Source organism: Mixophyes fleayi, chromosome 1 (assembly GCF_038048845.1).
Source record: "Mixophyes fleayi isolate aMixFle1 chromosome 1, aMixFle1.hap1, whole genome shotgun sequence".
Lineage (NCBI taxonomy): Eukaryota > Metazoa > Chordata > Amphibia > Anura > Limnodynastidae > Mixophyes > Mixophyes fleayi.
The window spans coordinates 420,292,052-420,303,005 of NC_134402.1; positions in this window are offsets into that span (position 1 = coordinate 420,292,052).

The following is a 10,954-nucleotide window of genomic DNA, read 5'->3' on the forward strand; positions in this document are numbered from 1 at the left end:
TACCAGAGCAGCGTTAAATAGAGCAAACAGATGCGTTTTAATGTGATTGCTGGTACAATCATTTGCAAATCACAGTGTATGATTAGCAAGGGGACGGTCATGCCCAAAATTGCTTGGACACCAATAATAATTGACAGGTAAGGCAGACATCTTACTGACAATATTGTAGGGATCTGCGAGTGACTTGTCTATGACCCAACGTGCACTGAGAACCAATCACAGTGCCAAATTCTGGAGAATCATACACTTAAAAACATGAGGGCACAGACATTTGCACGGGCAGAGCTGCGCATCCTAACTGCCACCATGGATGCTTTGTGTCTGTGTCCTGGCCGGTACATCACAAATGAAGACAAACTAAGGGCATATTTTGCTGTTTGCTGCCGAATAAGGTGCAAATTCAACAGAAGGCAGACTATTGTGCAGCTCCAGTGGCGCTGGAGCAATCTTCGTAGGCGCCAGCCACAGCTCCTTGATGATTTAACATATATCGCATTTGCAAACAAAAAGTCTTTTGGCTACTACTGTATTTAGCATAACATGACTCTTTGCAGAGAGTTTAAAGTTATGTATCATTTCATAACTCTGCAGAACACGGCAAATGTGTAAACAAGGTATATCCCTAGAAGTAATATATGTTGTCAAAATGCCCTAAGCTTTGAAATCTAATTTAGATTTCTTATTTTTACAGGTCTAGAAGACAGCCATATTTTGGACTTAGGGCAAGGGTCCAGTTCAAGCACCCCTGCCTTGGATTCCCACACCCCTGCCATGGACTCTCACACCCCTGCCACGGATCCTCACACTCCTGCCCTGGATTCCAGCCCCCATCACCCAGTTCCAAATCCCCTGCCAGGGAGCCGGGTATCCCTCGGTAGGCCCCAATGCCTGGTGACTCCCCTCTTCGTTGGTGGGGGGAGCGGGTACTTTAAAAAAATAAAATAATACATGAATGCAGCACCGGCGCCCCTCCTCCCTCCTCTCTCCTCCCTGCTCCATTCACACTGAATGTCGGGCGTGACATGATGACATCACGCCCAACATTCAGTGAGGAGTGGCGCAAAGAGGAGCTAGCAAGAAAGAAGCAAGGAGACAGAAGACAAGACAGAAGACAAGCAGAGAAAAAAGAGAAGAGAGGAAAGAAGCCAATAAGAAGGTAAAAAAAGGAATGGAGACACAGAGTGATGAAACGGGGGGAGCAGCATGACAGAGAGTGATGAAAGGGGGGGAGCAGCATGACACAGAGTGATGAAGGGGGGAGTAAAAGTAGCATGGCACAGGGTGATGAAAGGGGGAGCAAAAGCTGCATGGCACAGAGTGATGCAGGGGTGGAGCAAAAGCAGCATGGCACAGAGTGATGCAGGGGTGGAGCAAAAACAGCATGGCATAGGGTGATAAAGGGGGAGCAAAACTAGCATGGCACAGGGTGATGAAGGTGGGGCCAGGAGAAGATGGGAGCAAAAGCAGCATGGCACAGGGTGATGAATGGGAGCCAGGAGAAGGGGGAGCAAAAGCAGCATGGAGGGTGCAGTGTGATCATAAGGGGGCACAGCATGGTGATGAAGAGGTATAGTAATGTGTGTTTGATTGCACAGCTGGCTTGTGGCAATGTAGTGTGTTTGTGCGAGATAGATGGTGGCTAATAAATGGGTACTGTTTTGTTTGAGGGGTGATGGTGGTGCAATTTCATTTTATAGTGGGGACTATTAATTTAATAAGGGGTGGTTTGGGGGATATTAATTGAATGTGGGATTGAGTTTGAGGAGCATGAGGTCTATTTATTAAATGTGAATATGAATTATTTAATGATAGTGACGGTTGTGCGAAATAGGTATATTTATCATACGTAAATGCTAATAATTTATTGCTGTGGCTGTTTGGAGGAAGAGAAATAGGTTTATTTATTATATGGGAATATTATTACTTTAATGTTGGGTTTGGTTGGAGGGATAGATCTATTTATTAAATGGGAAAACTATTATTTTAATGTTGGGGCTGGAGGCAGGCCTAATTATTAACTGTGGGTACTATTGATTTAACGCCGGGGCTGGTTGGAATTTTCTAATTGTACCCATTTTTTCCCAAATAGGGCCCCCAACATTTCAGGATCCAGACAAGCCGCAACTAAAGAAACTAACAGCCACAGGTGATGAAAGTGACAAGAAAAGGTAGGAGAGAGCAGGATGGTCTGTCATATATTCTGATAGTAGTGGGACAATCCCGATTTTTGGTGACTGTTCTGCCCAATCTAAGGGGCAGGTCAAGACTGTGTATTCTTTATATACTACACTATAGTGCTAGCTGTCCTTCATGGGCTGACCACTCCCCGGTTTGGATATGCCTCTCTAGTGTCTGGTCAAACCTCCTCTGGTGATCCCCTACCATTGTATTCCCCCTGTGGGCCCTTCATGCCCCAGTCTGACTTTGCCCCTGTCCTTTCTTTTTCTTTTAAATCAAACAAAAAATATCAAAGAAAAATCAATAAAAATGTTCTTAATCGAAAAATATTATTCCAAATAATTTGTTTTGTGTTAATTTATGTTTTCTTTCTGATTTAATTATTACAAAAAAAAAACAAAAATTTGGTTCCACACATTGGTGTGTGTTTTTTTCAAAAAAACAAATAATTGAAAAGGTGTATTCATGTAAATTTGGGAAATATTTGGAACATAAACTAATATCTCAGATACATTTGGCCCTTTCTACCAGGTTTTAAGTCCCTACATTTTTATATAGCAGGATTGACAAAGAGATAAAAAATTAATTACATCTCGACATAGGTAGAGTATATGAATAAGTTCAGGTAACTGCACGTCACCTACAATTCAACCGATGTTACTTGGTTATTTGCATATATCAGCAAGTGTAAATAACATGTATATTTGAATTTTTTGAAAAGTATTAATTCTCATTTACCAAAAAGGAGCCTAAATCGAAGTCTAGATTCAAACCTCTTGGAGTGATGGTACCAAGGTCATATATCAAGCATCTCTGGATATAATCCTTATATAATCTCCCCCTCTCCAATGTTTGGGATCCTTTTTATTCCCATAAACTTTAGTAAAGTGGAATCATGCTTGTGATACTTTGAGAAATGTTGAGTGACGCTGTGAGTCTCTAGTTCTCTTTTAATATTTCTCAGATGCAATCCTAATGCGAAGACTCCTATTAGTTCGTCCCATGTTCTGAAGTCCACAAGGACATTCTAACAAATATACCTCCCCTACCGTGTCACAAGTTATTCTATCCTTCATCCTGAATTCTTTGCCTGTAAATGTGCGGGATTGAAGCTGTTTGTTGGTAGGGTTTTGTTTTGTTTAGTTGTTTTGCACACCAAACAGGAATTGTAATGTTAAACACAGGTTTTCCTCTCCCCTAGCCTTATATCTGGTGTCCTCATATTGGCTGGAGGAAGAAAACTAGGAACAAGTTTGTTTCTTAGAGTGTATGCTTTTTTATATACATTAAAGGATTTTTTTTTTGGTAGGATTTTGGCGGATAATTTTTCATCTTTAAGAAAGATATATATGAATATTTTTATGCAGTTCTTTTAAATTACTACAAAATTGTGTAATAAAAGTAAGACTGGAATGGTTTTTGTTCTCCTGATTTTCTTTATTTTTGGAAATGAGTAATGACTCTCTATCCATTTCAAGAGTTTCCTGGTTTGCTTTATTGATTATTTCTGGGTCGTAATCCCTTTATTACTAACTGAAATACACCGTCACCACTTACATATTGGGAAAGTGCAGCGCTATCTTTGAGCACCTTGAAACCAAGCAACCTGAAACTAAAAGATGCTAAGAAGCCGGCAACAAACCTCGCCACTGACATGTGCAGTTACAACAGCCGGGCGGTGCAGTCATGTGACCACTAAACAGAGAACGCTACTCCGGAATCTCTGCTACATCTGGGATGGATGTGTGAATGTTCCAATGCCACAGCAGTTATCCATTGGGTGGCTTAGCATCATCATCATCATTTATTTATATAGCGCCACTGATTCCGCAGCGCTGTACAAAGAACTCACTCACATCAGTCCCTGCCCCATTGGAGCTTACAGTCTAAATTCCCTAACATACACACACAGACAGAGAGAGACTAAGGTCAATTTTTGATAGGAGCCAATTAAGCTACTAGTATGTTTTTGGAGTGTCTGAGGAAACCAGAGCACCCAGAGGAAACCCACACAAACATGGGGAGAACATGCAAACTCCACACAGATAAGGCCATGGTCGGGAATTGAACTCATGACCCCAGCGCTGTGGGCAGAAGTGCTAATCATTTAGCCACCATGCTGCCTACTTATCAAGTTATAAGCTTCTCCTAATGTCCTTGTCTGGCTAAGGTAGGTGAAGAACAATGAGCAACCATTGGTGAGCCATAAAAGATAATTAATTTAATCCCAGGAGCCATCCCTGAATTTTGGGCAAAAGTGCTCTAATAGCCTTCACTTGGTGCCTCTGGAATACAGGGTGCCCCTGTAAGGCAAAATAAACATAGCTCTTTTAGGGGACATGTTAATGAACCTAACCGTACCTACACAACTCACCTGGCGACATTTAACAACATGTACACCACACTGGAAATGCATTCAGTAAATGGCACCTAATACAAAATTACCTTCATTTTCAAATCAACCTTTGATATATTATTATTTTAAAGCAGCATTCCCAGGTAGTGTGACAAAATCAAGGTTCCCCTTAATGGAGCTCCAGGGTCTGCTCCATGTACCCATTTTCCCAGGGACTGTGTGTGTATCTGTAGAATGAGGAGTAACCATACAGACCAATAAAAGACCGCAATCATGGACACTGCAGCTTCTTATTAGCCATTTTTAACAAAAAATATTTGCAGGTGCCACAGTATCCGATATGGAGGTGCAGTAGGAAAAACTGTTCTAGTATGCAGTCACCATGTCAACTTTTGTTTTAATTTTTTCTGTTTATGTTTTAAATATCTTAAATCAGATTTAATTTTCTTTTTCAGTTTCTCTATTAGATATGCAGCAGGAATGATTTTTAAGAAATATGGTTGGTTTAACATTTCACTTAAATCCCCTTTTATCACCCACCAGACATTATGTGGCTTTAAAAACAGATGTCAGTATCCTAAAGCTTAAAGATGTTGATCCTGACAACTTGGGAAATCAGAAGACATTAGCTTTGAACTTTGAGGTGTATCTTTTTCTTAGGCAAGGTCCAAGATAATATGGCGCAACATGTATTGCAAATATTTAGCAAACGTACACAAATACTTTTCCCAGTTAACTCCCCAGTCAAGATTTCCAAAATAGACAGAGCCAAGCTTCCTAGGAACACTTGTGGTGGGGAATAAACAGGTCATTTGAGTACATTCAGACAATATTCCCCACCTCTACAGCTTAGGCATTTTTAAAATTCTGTTCACCCCTATCTACATTTTAGCATCTGATGTTAAAATATAACTAACCTCCTGAAGAGTCACATGTGGTTCGGTGGGAGGAATATATGGGAGAAGCTTTTGACCCTGAAGCTTCTGTCTCTGAAGTCTCCATTTCAGTTAAGATTAGTGATAGCAAAATATATGATCATAACTTGTGCCCAGGAGCCTACTTGCTATTTTCCCAAGCACCTCCACACTCTGTTGGCATCTTTGCATGAACCAGGACATGTGTCCCATGTGTGGTGGCATTGTCCAAAAAAAGCTTCTCTATGCAAAGAAATTCACTGTTTAATGGCAAGCATCAGCAATGTAAATTTACCTGTCCTAACAAGACCTGACAATGTGAGGAGGAAATCTTCACAGACCAAGGTATTCCTTTTTGTTTTTGTCTAATGATAGATTTATGTAAACGTGTTCATATAAACGTGTTGCCAGGGCCGTAACTAGGGCTGTGCGATAGGGGCGACCGCCCAGGGTGCAACGCTGAAGGGGGGCGCAATTTAGAAATGTTTTAGGTTCATTTGGTTTAAATTCAGGGCTAGGAGGGCGGCATTTGTCTTTCTCGCCCCAGGCGCTAGAATTCTAAGTTACTACTCTGCGTGTTGCGGACATCAGTGTACCATCCACAAACAGATGGTTTGGTCGAAAGATTCAATAAATCACTTGAGGAAATGTGTAAAGTGTTTAGTCAAGATGGGAAACATTGGGATACTGTTTTACCTTGCGTATTGTTTGCTACTCGTGAAGCTCCACAGTCTTTGTGTCACAATACCAACGGGAGACAGGTGGATCCTGGTGGTTCAGCCGGGATTGGCGTGACTTCAGCTAGAGGCGCGGAGTCTAACAAGTGAAAGGTATTCGCCAGTGATTCCCGCAAGGGAATATGGACTTCGCGGCTTCCACTTGCAGGTCGCGGCCCCCTAGGGAAGTTCCCAACGAACCACAAGAGTGTGAGCGTATTATTAGGTAGATAATAACCCACAGGAGGGGTAGAGGCACCGGAGATCTGAGGACTGGAGTTGCACTGATAAATACCACTAGGGAGTGATACAAAGGATGGTCTACTGTGTTGTCACTAGGAAGTGGTTAGTAGGGATGTTCTGCAGCGTTGCCACCTGGAAGTGGTTAGAGGAAATATTCTGCAGTGTCGTCACCTGAGAGTGATTTAGCAGAGATGATCTGCAGCGTTGCCACTTAGGAGTGGTTTTAGACGCAATGTTTTAGTAGCGTTGCCACTTTGAAGTGGTAGCCGAGAGGATCTGCACCGATGAATCCCGGAGAAGCAGGAACACTGGGATGAAAAGCACAGGAGCTGTTTCCACAACTGTAGTCAGGAACTGACTGAAAGAACCAGCACAGAGTTCAGGTTAGAAGGCAAGATATAATGCAGTTCCAATTAGGCAGCCAATAGGGGGCAGCAGGAAGAAAGAAAAAGGCTGACAGTTCTGCGCATGCGCAGAACCGCCGAGCGTCGAGGAGAGAGATAGACAGCGCTGGAGGACACAGCAGCGTGGAATCAGGTAAGGGCTTGGCGGGGAAGGAGCAGGGGAGCAGAGACTGCACACGCCGGCTCCCGGGGGGACACAGCGGGAGTCCGGCGTGTGACACTTTGCCAGGGTTTTCTTCTTTTGCCTTATGGAAAGTGTGATCAACAAACAAAAAGTGTCAGTAACTAGAGTGTTACACAGAGCAGGTTAATCATAATTAGTCAGTATTTTGAACAGGCAGAAAGGAGTCAGTGTGTTTTCTATGACAGGTAAGGTGAGGTTGGCCAATCCCGCCGGGTGGGTACAGATTTATAATTGGGGTAGGGCATGTCCTACATCAACTTCAAATATCAGTGTAAAATAAAGCTGTCAAGTATTTAATCCTAATTGAAAAAACAGCCAGTATTTTCCTTATGTGGAAAATAATAAACTAGTTTGCGCTCCTCAAGCTGTAACATGGTTTTGTCCAGGAGAAAACTTTTTTTGCCTTACTTTCCTTAATGAATCAGGCCCCATGTCTAGATGGCTATTTATTTGTGTTTTAGGATTTATCTACGCATGGGATTTACCCCACTATATGAGTTTATACAATTTCTAGAGGATAATCATTCTAAAGGACACCAAATTATGAAATACAATTGGTGGTAAACAGAAGGAACTGCTAATTTTGTTGTCCTTTTCGATTCTCTGCTCAAAAAAGTAAATGCACAGCTTCTAACAACATTGAGGAGTATGCAAACCTTAATATCTCTCTCTGAATCAGTACTGTTGTATATAAATGCACTTGCTCAGCAACAAAATGTCCTTGAAAAATGTATTGAAAGGTTGCCAATAATGCAAATAAAAACACTGGCTGACATTTGTTATACTGAGTTATATTATGGAACTATATGTTCAATATATGCCATATCTGTTATTCAGCTGAATGATATCACTAGCCACATTAGATGCATGGATATAAAAGGTTATCAGTTAATATCTGATGAAATGAATGCAATTTTATGACAAAATAAAGAGTTATAGAGACATTCCTTCATTTGTTATAGTGTTTTTAATGTTGCGGATAATTATTTGTGACATTTACTATGTTTTAAACACTAGCACTGTTTTTAGGTTTTACTTTGCTATTTGGAAAAAAGGGCAATACCCCTTGGACAGATGCTATTCCCATCTGTAAATATTATTGGCGCCAAATGAAAGGGTCATTTGTGTTTAACATTACGTGAATCCCAGGGATTTTTTGTTTAGTCAGCAATCTCTGGGTTAATGATATCTTTTGGGAGATTACCGGCTGCAAGATTGTTGTGGGAACAGAGATTTTTAAAGCAGTGGTGCACGCAGGGGGGGTTTCTGGGTCTCCAGAAACCCCTACCCTCTGCTAACAAAGTGCTCCTACATACGGCACTGTACTATACAGCAGCCGCGATAGGGTTGTGTGTCCTGTCTATGGCTCAGTGATGGCGTCATCTAGTCTTGAGGCAAGGAGATGAAGCGATGGTAAAGGGCTTTCAGCAATGTCTTTGTGACTTCTTGCACTAGAGTGCAAACCGTGGTTTTCCCCACTCCAAAACAAGCAGGAGATGCTGCGGTATTCAGCAGGGGTAGCACACCACCACAATACAATCGCTAGTCTCCTACTTGGTGCAATGGGTTTTCTGCAGTTTGTGGACTGTCTAGAAAGTGCTGGGGTGATAAGGTTATTAGTAATTCTATTGTTTTCAAATAAACATTGCATAGGCGATTGTATTTTGTTTCCAACGCACAAAAGTGATTTATTTTAGCAGATGTAAAAGTTAACAGTTCAATACATGATTATAATATAATACAGTACAGTACAGCCAATACCAAAAGATACATACATACCTCTGCGTTCGCATGCGCTCCCACGGGAACCTGTGGACAGTAGTTCACCATTGAATACTGTGGTCAGAGTAGACTGAAGCTAGTGGGAGCGCAGCTATGATATATATACATTCAGTGTTACAGAGTGAACAATGCAGATGACGTGGCTTGCTTCTATAGGTTCAGACTTCGGGTGGGTCCAGGGTAAACAGGTCATAGGCTAGTTCAAACTAAAGAATCCAAAGGTGGGGGTCACCTCTCCAGGGGATGTGTTCCTTTGTTCCAGCCAAGACTCCAGTTACAACTAGTCTATTAGCATTTTATAGTCAGCATCATATTAAAGGTTTATTCCCTAACATCAATAACTAGAGTATGCAATGTGCGATCTCTTCGCCGAATGCACCGGACAGCTGCTGATGTAAAGGGGATTAATATGATATCAGACATGACACATTTCCTTTAACCTGAACCTTAAATAACACTCAGGTGTACATATAATCATAATATATAAACTAATATTAAACTAAATGCTATCTGCTCATAAATCACTGTAGAATAGATTCAAAATAAATATGAATTATATAAATAACTAAATGTTGTAATGTAAGTGTGTATTTTACCGTGTGATCGCAGTATGCCACGTGTAGCGTGGCATACTGAGTGCAATCGACCAGTAAAACAATATTAACCAATATTCTTTCGTTCATCCAATTATACGACTTCGACAAGGTCCAGCACATACTGAAATGTCTCATGTGACATGTGGAAGTGTGCCATCCATTGCTCATCCTCAAAAGCTTCCACAGTAGACCAAAAAGCTTCTCCGTGACTGCGGTCCCTGGCCCACAATTCTTCAGTTAGTCGCCATGCTGAATCTCAATATGGTGGACCTGACATAAGTTCTCCTCTTGCGCAAATAATGATGTCATGTATTCTCCCTCTTTCCCATAAATTGCGCCTTTCTCCTCTTGAAATGACACTGTGCAAGGTAGCGCAGTGTTAGCAGCTGCATCAAATGCTCATTTGCTATACGAAACAGCAAAATAACGCAAATAACCAGGAACTCCAGGCTACACAAAAGTAATTCGTCGGCTATGATTAAAGCAATACGGTGAACAGTCACCACCCACTTTGGCCTCATCTTTGTGTGAAAAAACTTATTGCTAGTGCTGACCCGGGTTCAGAATGGATGGGGTCGACCATGGAATTTCTCAGGTCCAAGGTGCAGTGTGAGCGGGGTCTCTGAGCTGGGATGCTCTGTGACACGGCAATATCCCAGTTTCAAAAACCCGGGATATTGCTAGGGCGGCAGTGTGAACGAAGTATAAAAGAAGTGATTATCTTGCTACAATGTGGCCCCTGTCAAGTGGTGGGATATATTCGGTAGCAAGTGAACAGTCAGTTCTTAAAGTTGATGTGTTTGAAGCAGGAAACACGAGCAAGTGTAAGGATCTGAGTGACTTTGACATGGGCAAAATTCTGATGGCTAGACGACTGGGTCAGAGCATCTCCAAAACGGCAGGTCTTGTGGGGTGTTCCTGGAATACAGATGTTACTACCTACCAAAAGTGGCCCAAAGAAGAACAACTGGTGAACAGACAATAGGGCCATGGGCGCCCAAGGTTCATTCATGCGCATGGAAAGTGAAAGCTAGGCGCATGTGCATTATTTACCTAGGGAAGAGATGGCACCAGGATGCACTATGGGTAGAAGGCAAGCTGACAGAGGCAGTGTTCTACTGGAAAACCTTGGATCCTGGCATTCAAGTGGAAGTTACTTTGACACCTACAAACTACCTAAACATTGTTGCAGGCCAAGTACACCCCTTTATGACAACGGTATTCCCCGAGAGCAGTGGCCTCTTTCAGCAGGAAAATGCGCCTTGCCACACTGCAAATTGGAATGGTTGGAGGAACATGACAAAGAGTTCAAGATGTTAACTGACTAATTCCCCAGATCTCAATCCGAGCATCTGTGGGATGTGCTGTAAAATTAAGCCATCGAGGCCCCACTTTGCAACTTACTGGACTTAAAGAATCTGCTACTAACATCTTGATGCCAGATACAACAGGACACCTTCAAAAGGTATTGTGGAGTCCATGCCTTGATGGGTCAGAGCTATTATGGTGGCACGAGGGTGACCTACACAATATTAGGCAGGTGGTTTTAATGTTGTGTGTGTGCCTCTATCAATCTATCTA